At 52.0% G+C, this 9,581-nt stretch overlaps 1 long non-coding RNA gene across 1 annotated transcript; it reads right to left on the bottom strand.

Annotated features, from left to right (window-relative positions):
- Positions 1-1,551: 1,551 nt before the first annotated feature.
- On the bottom strand, positions 1,552-7,259 carry LOC121104428. Its single transcript, XR_005836762.1, has 2 exons — positions 5,979-7,259; positions 1,552-5,547 (listed from the first exon to the last, which is right to left on the bottom strand). It is a non-coding gene; the product is annotated as an uncharacterized LOC121104428 (long non-coding RNA).
- Positions 7,260-9,581: the final 2,322 nt, after the last annotated feature.

Here is a 9,581-nt window from a genome sequence, read left to right as displayed (position 1 = left end):
TGAAACATGTGGCAAAATGGATTGAAAACATTTTGTATCCGGGCTTTTTGAGGAAATTATGGAGGAGAGAAGCCCACTTGGGGATTCCCACCTCCTCAAGGACTTATGAAGCCCCAGCCCGGAATGCCATTATGACCCCGGCTAGGGCCAGCCTCCCATCTTAGATCTGTCCAAGGCTGGAAGGTACATTCGTGGCCCAGAATGTGGACTCTCCCAGGCCACCTAGGAAGTGGCTGCCGTGGGCCAGGCAGCCTTGTGAGCCCTCTTGGCCCCTCACCAGCCTGTGCTTGCCACCCCCTCTCTGTCCCCTGTGGGAAAGCAACTCCAGGAAAGGAAGTTTCCTTTCACGAAATCAGAGACTCGGCCTTAGGACCCACCTTGGCCTTCAAAGACCACCAGGACTCTTTCTTTAAAACCCAGGAGGGATTATATCCCTGTCCTCACCAGCCTAAGGGGATCCCTCCAGGTCCCCAAAGACTGCTCCAGATCAGACCTTAACCCCGTTGCCATAATAAGTTACATGGCACAGCCCTCTGGGCCCCCATTAGCCCATTTGTGGGCTTTATAAACTCATTATCTGAGTCAGCTCACCAGGATAGGAAATAAGGACCTTCATGAACACAGCTGTGACTGCAGGCCAGACAACTCACCCCAGTGAACCCCAATTTCCTACCCTATAACATGGGGATGATAATCTTTGCCTTGCCTGCATCCCAGGGGTGTGGGTCTTCAGCTGAGATAATGGATGACAAACTTGTTCATGACGGGGCCCCTGACTGGCTCAGTCGGTAGAGCACTCGACCCTTGATCTTCAGTGGTGCGTTCGAGCCCCACGTTGGGCACAGAACTTGCTTAAAAAAAAAAAAAAAGAGAAGAAGAAGAAGAAGAAGTACTGTGCAGACTAAATCCAGGGTTCAGGTGGGAGTTAGGACTGTGTTTACAGGTGAGGTCAGAAGCCACAGACGGCTAGGCAAGTCAAGTCACTGGCCCCAAATCATACCATAATTTCAGGATTAGGACTGAGGGATATGGGCCCTTAATTCAGTGTTTTTCTTTCTTTTTTAACTACCAATTAAGTGATCACATTCTCCTCATCAAAAATTGAAAAATAAAAGCGCAAGTTCCTAGCTGTCTCCCTCGGTCCCCTTCTAAGAAGCAGGCACAGTTGTGAGTTTGAAACTTACCCTTTCAGACCTTGTACGTGCGTTTGCATTCACACAGGGATTCAACATATACTTCCTGAGCACCTGCTCCCCAGCTTGGGCACTCAAGGGGAGATAGGAGTAAACAAGACAGGGTTCCTGCCCTCATGGAATTAACTTTCTAGCAGGGAAGATAGGCAGGGAACAAGAAAACAAATCAATGAAGATACTTTCAGATGGCGAGTGGTGCTGGGGCAAAAAAATAGAGCAAGACGCTGTCAGAAAGCCATGGAGACAAACAGGGCCGCCAGGGAAGGCATCTTTGAGGAGGGGACATTTGAGCTGGAGAACACCCATCCCACAAGAAAGCACGTTGAATGCAAGCCAGTGAGAGAGGTCACTGCAGGTAGAGTTTGAATCTTTTCTGATTTATTGCAGGGTAACAGCTGCAGGGGTTCCAGTGGTGGGGCAGGACTAATCTGGTGAGACAACACTACCGGGGGGTCTTTGTCCAGCATGATGAAGGGCAAGGGAAAGGAAGGTGTCCAGGGGAGCTCCCAGACTACTTTGGGAAAGAGCACCACGCTTTCTCCGCTGGCCATTCTTCTGCCAACCTGTTTTGCAGGAGGGCTGCGGAGGAGGCAGAGGCAAAGACAGGACGAAAAAAGAGAACACACTGGGGTAGGAGAAGCTAACATAGAATGAACACTGGTGGGAATGAAAGAGTGAGGGAATGACCAGGACCTAAGGTTTACATTTGCCTTCCCACGCGGATCTCAAGGTCAGTTTCAGAAAGATAAAAGGGAGAAGGATGGGGGGCGCCTGGTTGGCTCCGCCGGTAGAGCATGTGACTCTTGATCTTTGGTTGAGTTTGAGCCCCATGTTGGGCAGAGAGATTAAAAAAAAAAAAAAAAAGGACTGCTCTAGAGGGGACGCCACCGGCACCTCTAGCTGTTGAACTCATCTGATTCTGCACCTTCTCAAAGGCCAGTGGATTGCTTCTCTCTCAGAGCCAGAGAATCCCATGTATGTATGTACGTTCCTGGGGGTGGGAGGGGATGCCTGGCTGGCCCCACTTCACCCACCACCTCTCCCCGCCACAGACTTGCTGGAAGATCCTGGACAAAGATGTCATTCTGCCCAAGTTCAACGTCAACGTCTATAAAAGGTAGAGGATTCTGTCCTCCAAAATACTATCCTGGGGTCCTGAGATGCACATACAAATATGGTCTCTGTTTGCTAACAGCAAAGCGCTGGAAACATCCTTAACATTCACTAGTAAGGGACTAGGTAATGACGTTCAGCACAGCCACACAACAGAAAACCACACCACTGTTAAAAAGAATGTCATGGAAATACATCCTCAGAAGTAGTGAAAAAAGCAAGCTGCAGGATAATAGGTATAAAAGGATCTAATTTTTGCAAAACAAAATTTATATGTAAGTGATAGGTATTTCATATCATATATACAAACATTTACACGAGCATACATATGGAATTTTTAAACATCAGGAACAGAGGGTACCTGCCCAAATGCTGAGAAGGGGGGTGAACTCTGGGAGTGAGACTGGGGGCATGGCAGACGCACTTTTTATAAGTCATTACGGTTTGAATTTAGGACAATGGCAGGTATAACTTTTTGAAATAACAGCTTTGAGAATTCACATCCATAAAATCCACTCTTTTAGTTCACTGGTTTTTAATATAGTCACAAAGTTGTGCAACCGTCACCTCTATTTAGAACCTTTTCATCATGCCCCAAACTCTCTCCATTGGCACTCGACCACCCTTTTACTTTCTGACTCTGTGTATTTGACTACACTTACCTCCTGTAAGTGGGCCATGCAATATTGGTTAATTTTTAAACTCTTGTTCTGGTCCCAGTATTCACCAATCACTTGAAGAAAATCACTTTAACTTTCTCATACCAACACAACATTGTTTGCAATGTGATCAACACTGCTAGAAGAAAATAGGGTTCTGATTTTAAAGCAAAACCGGCCCCACGTGAGCAAGATGAAATTTGTCCACATGGCACCAGGGCCACGGGGCAGATCACAGGAAAGATGAGGAATCTGCGTAGGTCAGGTGGGGCAAGTACAACTTTATAGTTTAACAACTAAAATAACACAACAGAGCGGGGCCGTGGAACTGGGCCATCCCTCCCTGAGCTTGGAGCCTCAGCGCCAGTGCCGTTCTCATTCTAAGATTTCCTTCTTCTAAGCTTCTCTGCCAGATTCTATGATTCTCTAAGTTCCATGTAGGTCTGACGGCTGTGCTTTTCTGCCCAGGCTGTGCCCCCAGGAATGAGGGCCCTGCCCAGGCCCTTGGCTCTGAGCTGCTCCCTGGGGGCAGCCTGGCAGAGCTGGTGCACAATGGGAGCATTGTGGGACCTCAGAGCTGAGGCCTGGGAGCAGCAGGAGGCGTGTGGGAGGCTCGGGTGGCAGAAGTGGCAGCTGCTTCGCTGCTCTTCATCCTCACTGGGCCAGAAGCATGTCCTGAGCATGCCAGGACAGCATCCTGAGCCCTGACCCTGGCCCGCCAGGGTGAGCTCCGTCCCCTGGAATCCCAGCTATGTCTTAGGATAGGCAGCTATCCCAGACCTTTCTTCAAAGGCCATGCCTCTCCCCACATACACACATTCGGCAAAATCCATCTGAGACTAGGCATGAGGGCTGGTATCCCTACCCTAAAACCAAACAACCTTCCCACTAAATTCTGCACAACAGAGAGGACCACATGCTGCCTGTCATTGGGAGGGTGCTCTCTGAGCCAGGAAATACTCTACCTTGCCATCTGGATCTATCCCAGGGGGGCAGGCGGGTCACAGAAAGCATAAAATATCCAAGCTGGCAAGGACTATTAGGGATTAGCTAGCAAAGCCCCCTCGTAATACTGACAGGGGAGACTAGAGCCCAGGGAGGGGAAGGGTTTGCCCAGGGTGGTAGAGGCACTTAGAGGGGAAACGGCCCGAACCCCATCCCCCTGACCCTCACTCTGTGCTACAGGCTGCCACCCTGTCCCTTACCCCTTTCGGCTGCCCCTAAAATGCCTACGGCTGCTGTTCTAAATCCTGCACAGGCTTCAAGACCCAGCTCAGACATCACCTCCTCCCTGAAGCCTTCCATGATAGGCCCAGACAGAAACTACAACTCCAGGCCTTCTCACAGAATCCCACCCTTGCAATTAGATGGAACCTAGAGGGGATGTCCTTGCGATTTTGGGAAGGAATTTCCACATGCCTCCCCCGGAGGGACTGGCAGACCAGTGTGGAAGACAGGTATGCAAACAATTGCAATAAACATTCACAGAAAGACAAGGGATGCGATGGAGCAATGAGCAAAGGGCAACAGGGCTTCCAGAAGGAACCTCTCATCTCCTGCCTGGGGACTCAGGGTACATCCCTGAGGGCTGCATGGAGGAGGTGGCATTTGAACAGTAGCTGACATTGTGTGGTATTTATTTGTGCATATATGTCTCTCTCCAATGGACTGTGAGATCCTTAACGTGCATGTATGCGTTTTTGTTGTTAAAGTGCATTCCCTCTTGGACTCCTCACAGCAACTCTGGGGTAGGGACTATCACAGGATCCCCATTTACTGATAAAGAGAAGGCTTTGAGAGGTTAAAGCCTGTTTGAAGCCATTCTGCCTAGCTCGGACTTCACAAAGAACTTTCACCACAAAGATGTGTCACTGATGTATTGAGGCAGGCCGTGTGTCCTCGTTTGTCCTACGGATTCACTCCTTATCTACCCATGAGCTTGGTGAGCAGGAACCCTTCCCGGAGCATCGGCTCCACAGCCTCCGGGGCCCTGTCCACAAGGCTGGAGGCCAACCCTGGACAGGGAGCCCCCGAGGCCTCCAGCCATGGTGTTCTTGTGACTTTCCATCTCACGTCCAACTGCAGTCAACATGATTGGTACTGGGATTCTTCTAGCAAGGTTCATGCCTGGGTGCTAATACAGCTTTCAAGATCCTAACAGTCCGTAGGAGGGGCTCGGGGCAGAAAGTGCACAGGACGGAGCAGGAGAGAGACTGCAAGGCCTGATTCAGAGTTGAGCGGGCAAAGCCCGCCCTGCTTATGCTCGGACTCTTCAGGCATGATTGGGGGTTATGGTGGAGATCAGGAACGCTGGAGCCCTCCCCATGACACCCCTTTATCTACCTGGCCAGCTCTGCAGATGAAAAGCAGGCAGAAGAGAAATGGTCTCAAAGCCTTTCTGACCCCGGACGGTCACCTCTCCTCTGAGGGCCGAATGACAAGGGAGGGACTATCAGGCTGGAGAGACCGGTTAGCCAGAGGTCAGACCTCTTGACAAGGCTGTCAGACGCTAGAAAAGAACTGCTTGTCTCCCACTTACCTGACTATCTACACGGAACTGCGAGCAAGGCAGCTCTTCCTGTCTGAAACAGAAAGTGAGACTTCGCTGTGGAAGCTCTGAGAGAGAGCTGCTGCTTCTAAATAGAACAGAGGTTAGAGAGGGTCCGCCTCTCCTCCAGGTGACACAGCACAACACGCCTGGGGACGGATGTAACACCCAGCACTGGTAGCACACTCTCCAGCTTTATAGGCTAAGACTAAGAGGCTCCAGGAGGCAGGTAGGGGGTGAGGACACTTTCCACTTGACTGAAGAGGAAGCCGAAGCTCAGACAAGTTAACTGGTGCACCAGAAATGTCCCCAGTTATATGGGGCAGGGGCGGGGGGGGGAGTGTCAGGACTGGGACCTAGGCTCCCTGCCACTTCCTAACCAAGACCAGAGAGGCGTCCACCATCCCTTGTCCAACGGCCCCAGGGGAACATAAGGGGGTGGGGGTGAGGGCAGAAGGGAAGTACCTTGATCTTGATCAAGTGGCTGGATAGGGACGGGTGGGGCCAGAAATAAGGAAAAGCTGGGATTTTCAGCTGCCGGCTTGACAGGAATGTGGAGCCACAGGAACCAGGATGATTTGCAGCTTCCCATAGCCCCTGCCCTCCGGAAAACATCAGGAAATTACTGGTTAGGCTTGGACCTTCAGAGTGCCCCTCCCCCACAGCCTCTTCCTGATGCCCTTCCCCTACACCGGAGGGCTCCTGACCCAGGGCCATCCTAACCCAGAGCCCCGGCTCCTTCCAGCCCTCTCTCCAGCCCGTGTCCAGGTTGCAGGGCGGGCTCAGGTGGGGATGAAAGGCCGCTGTGAGGAGCCAGCATGGACACAGCCACAGCTCTCACTGGCTAACGCCTGCTGGGTAGTGCACACATTCATCATTTATTCATTCTCTGCCTCTCGGTTCTAGAAAGGGTTTAAGGCACACTCCATCACTTATTCATACACTTACACTGTTTCATTCAATCCTCTTTCACTCACTTCCTCAGGCACTCATCATTCATTCAGCTCATTCTCTCCACTGCGAAGGCCATGGCTCCTAAGTGCTGCCTCTCTTGCCTCACGTGTTCGGGGCACTCCGGGCCCCTCTGGATCCTGGGATGTTACCCAGAATGCTGCAGCCCTCAAACAGCTGGTCTCACTACCTCATCTGGCAGACGAGGAGGTCATCAGTAGCCACCCAAGGTCAAGGCCAGACTGGGAAGAGAAGCCCAATCTTCAGTTTGCAGCCCATTGTATGAGGAAGCCACAGACACACCATGGAGAAGCAGCCAAGGCCGCCAGAGGCTGGTCTATGCACCAAGGAGCCAGCTCTAGCTTCTGGGGGTCTGAAAATCAGGGTTCCAGCCCCAGCTGTTTACTGCCTCTGCCCAAATTCTCACACCCTGGGCATCTCCACCTGGATGTCCCACAGGACCCTCGAACTCATGTCCCAGTTCTCTACCTACCTGTACACACCTCCTGTTCCAAACCTACTCCAACTACCCCCCATCTGAGTCCACTAGCTCCCTAGCTACAAAAGCCAGAGGACTGGGCATCTCTCTCCCCTCCACCTCCACTTCCAGCCAAGTGCCAAGTCTGGTCCTCTGTGACCTCCCCAGATCGCTCTTGAAGTCTCCCATTTCACCCCATGTCTGCTGCCACTGCATGAGGCCCCGCTCCTGTGCTGGGCTCCTCTAGACAAGTGCCTTTCTGTGCACGGGTCTCTTCAGTGTCTCTACACAGGCCTGCTGTTGAGGGCACAGAGGAACAGGGAGTGGAGACAGCCCCTGGATCAGTCTGGAGGCTGGGGGTCCCAGCTCCACCCCAAACTAGCCATGCTGATCTACACAAGACCTTTCTGCCCATAATCTAACACTCTTGACTTCCAACTTCACGGCCAGCTAATCCCTAAACACACTATGGCCAGGTGCTGTGCTAAGTACTTTGTATAATTTAAAAAACAGAACAGTCCTAAGGCAGGTGTGTGAGACAGTGAGGTGTTAAGTAGCTTGGCCTGCGATTACACAGCCTATATGTGGAGTCAGGATTCAAACCCAGATCAGACCAAGCCTATGTCCACACACTTTGCTATGCCACCTTGTCTTACTGGTACAGGACTTTGGTAATGGGCACCACCCAGAGCTCCCCACTCCCTCACAAAACCTGCACTCCCTATGTATGTGGGAGGACCATAACCCTGCTTCTCCCATTCTGGGCAAGCTGGAATAAAACTCCTGCGAGTTGGCCACAGCTGCTGAATGCCCTGCATTCCTCGAGCGGTACCAGGCAGAGTTCAGCTGTGCCTGCCCCCTCCTGAGGGCTGCTGGCTGCCCAGCACTGCTGCTGGGTCCGGACCAAGCTACTGGGAAGTGGCTCCAAGCCAGACGCTCACACACTGGGTCTGTGTGACCTTGAGCTCCTGAAATGGCCTGTCTCCTGGCACAGGAAGGACAGTGCTAAGAGGCTGTCTGACACAACACACCTTGACCTGGCATAGTTTTAACGATGGAGACAAGAGTCTGACATGAACTATGAGACTCTGGAGTTGAACTTAAAACTTAAAAGTTAAGCCCAGGGGGCTGCTCAGGTGGGTCTCAATTCCTGAGCCGTCAGAGGCGTACTTCAGGACTCACGGTGGGGGAACAGCCCAAGAGCTGGGGCTGGGTAGGCCATCCCTTAGGAAGCCGGGGAACCACAGAGGGGAACCACAGACGGGCACCGCAGGGGTAAGATCTGGTCGGCACTGGCCTGGCAATCAAATCGCGTGGCAGGATCCTGCCTCTGCCACTTGTCAGGATCCAGCAAGGTAACATGAGTAAGTGCTTGGAAAGCTACCAAGAGCTCTGTGAATGTTTGGACTTATTACATATTAACAGAGGCTGCTTTTGTTTTCCCCCTCTGGGGGGCGGGGCGGAGTTGTAGGATGGTTGTCGCAGAGACAGCACAGGCTGTAACACTGGGCTGACCTGGGTTCAAATCCTGCCTCCACTCTAGCTCTTGGCCAAGTTCTGTGACCCGCCTGGTGAAAACCTCCCACCTCACCCGGACTCAGTCACAGTCCTTGTAGCCTATGCATGACTGGGAGCTTCAGCTGTCTCTGGTCCCTTTCTCCCACCCTCCCTGGCTCACTCCACTCCAACTGACCTTTCCACTACATTCTCTCCACACACAAAACATGCTCTGGCCTCCCGGGCCGCGTGCACTTGAGTTTCCTCTTCCTGGAACACTTCCCCAGGTAGCTCAACGGTTGCCTCCTCACCCCCTTCAGGTCTCTGCCCAAACGACACCCATCAAAATGCTAACTCTTACCCTTGACTTACAAGGAGGGGCTTCCGCTGAGAGCCATACTGGCGCCCACCTCAGGGTGGTAGGGACAGCCATTCAGCTCCAGCAAATGCCTACCATCCAAGTCCCCATGACAGCACCTGCAGCAGGCCGAGCTCTGCCGGGGGCAGGCAGTAAGACCCCTCAAGGGCACTGCACATCAGTGGGCAACAAGACTTCCATACCCACCCCACCTCACAACCTGGGCAGGCACCTTCATTTTCAGACAAGGCTACCAGCCCAGCAGGGCTAAGTGGCATATCAGTGACACAACTCAGACTCAAAGCCACGTGTCAGTGGATGCTTCCACATTCTTAAGCTCACTCATAATCCGAAGACTCAAACAGAACCAACCACACACCAGGTGAGCACAAGGTCTAGCCCGAAAATTCCTAGCAACCCTGTCTCCAGGACACAGACAGCAGCCTCGCCTGTCCTATCCTGCCAAGTTAGAGGAAATATGCCTTCGCTTTAGGGCTTACAGATCATGCAGATTTTTACGGGCCATCTATCGCTGCTTCGTCTCTTCCTGCCAGTCTTAGGCTAGGACTTTCTACAGTAAAAGTAGGTTGGGGAAACAGAAGACCTGTTACTCAGTACCTATTACCTTGATCTTGGACAAGCTATGTGATTACCCCAAGCCTCAATTTCCTCATCAATAAAATCAGGATACCAAGTCTACCTGGCTCCAGAATAAACGAGAGAATGCATACACGTTATGCAGACCTCCCTGCAGATTTACGCCCGAATGCAGAGTTTCTGTGGC

The sequence above is a fragment of the Ursus maritimus genome, unplaced genomic scaffold (genome assembly GCF_017311325.1).
Source record: "Ursus maritimus isolate PB19 unplaced genomic scaffold, ASM1731132v1 scaffold_21, whole genome shotgun sequence".
Taxonomy (NCBI): domain Eukaryota; kingdom Metazoa; phylum Chordata; class Mammalia; order Carnivora; family Ursidae; genus Ursus; species Ursus maritimus.
The sequence above is the reverse complement of the archived record's forward strand: the minus strand, read 5'-3'. Positions and strand labels throughout refer to the sequence as shown.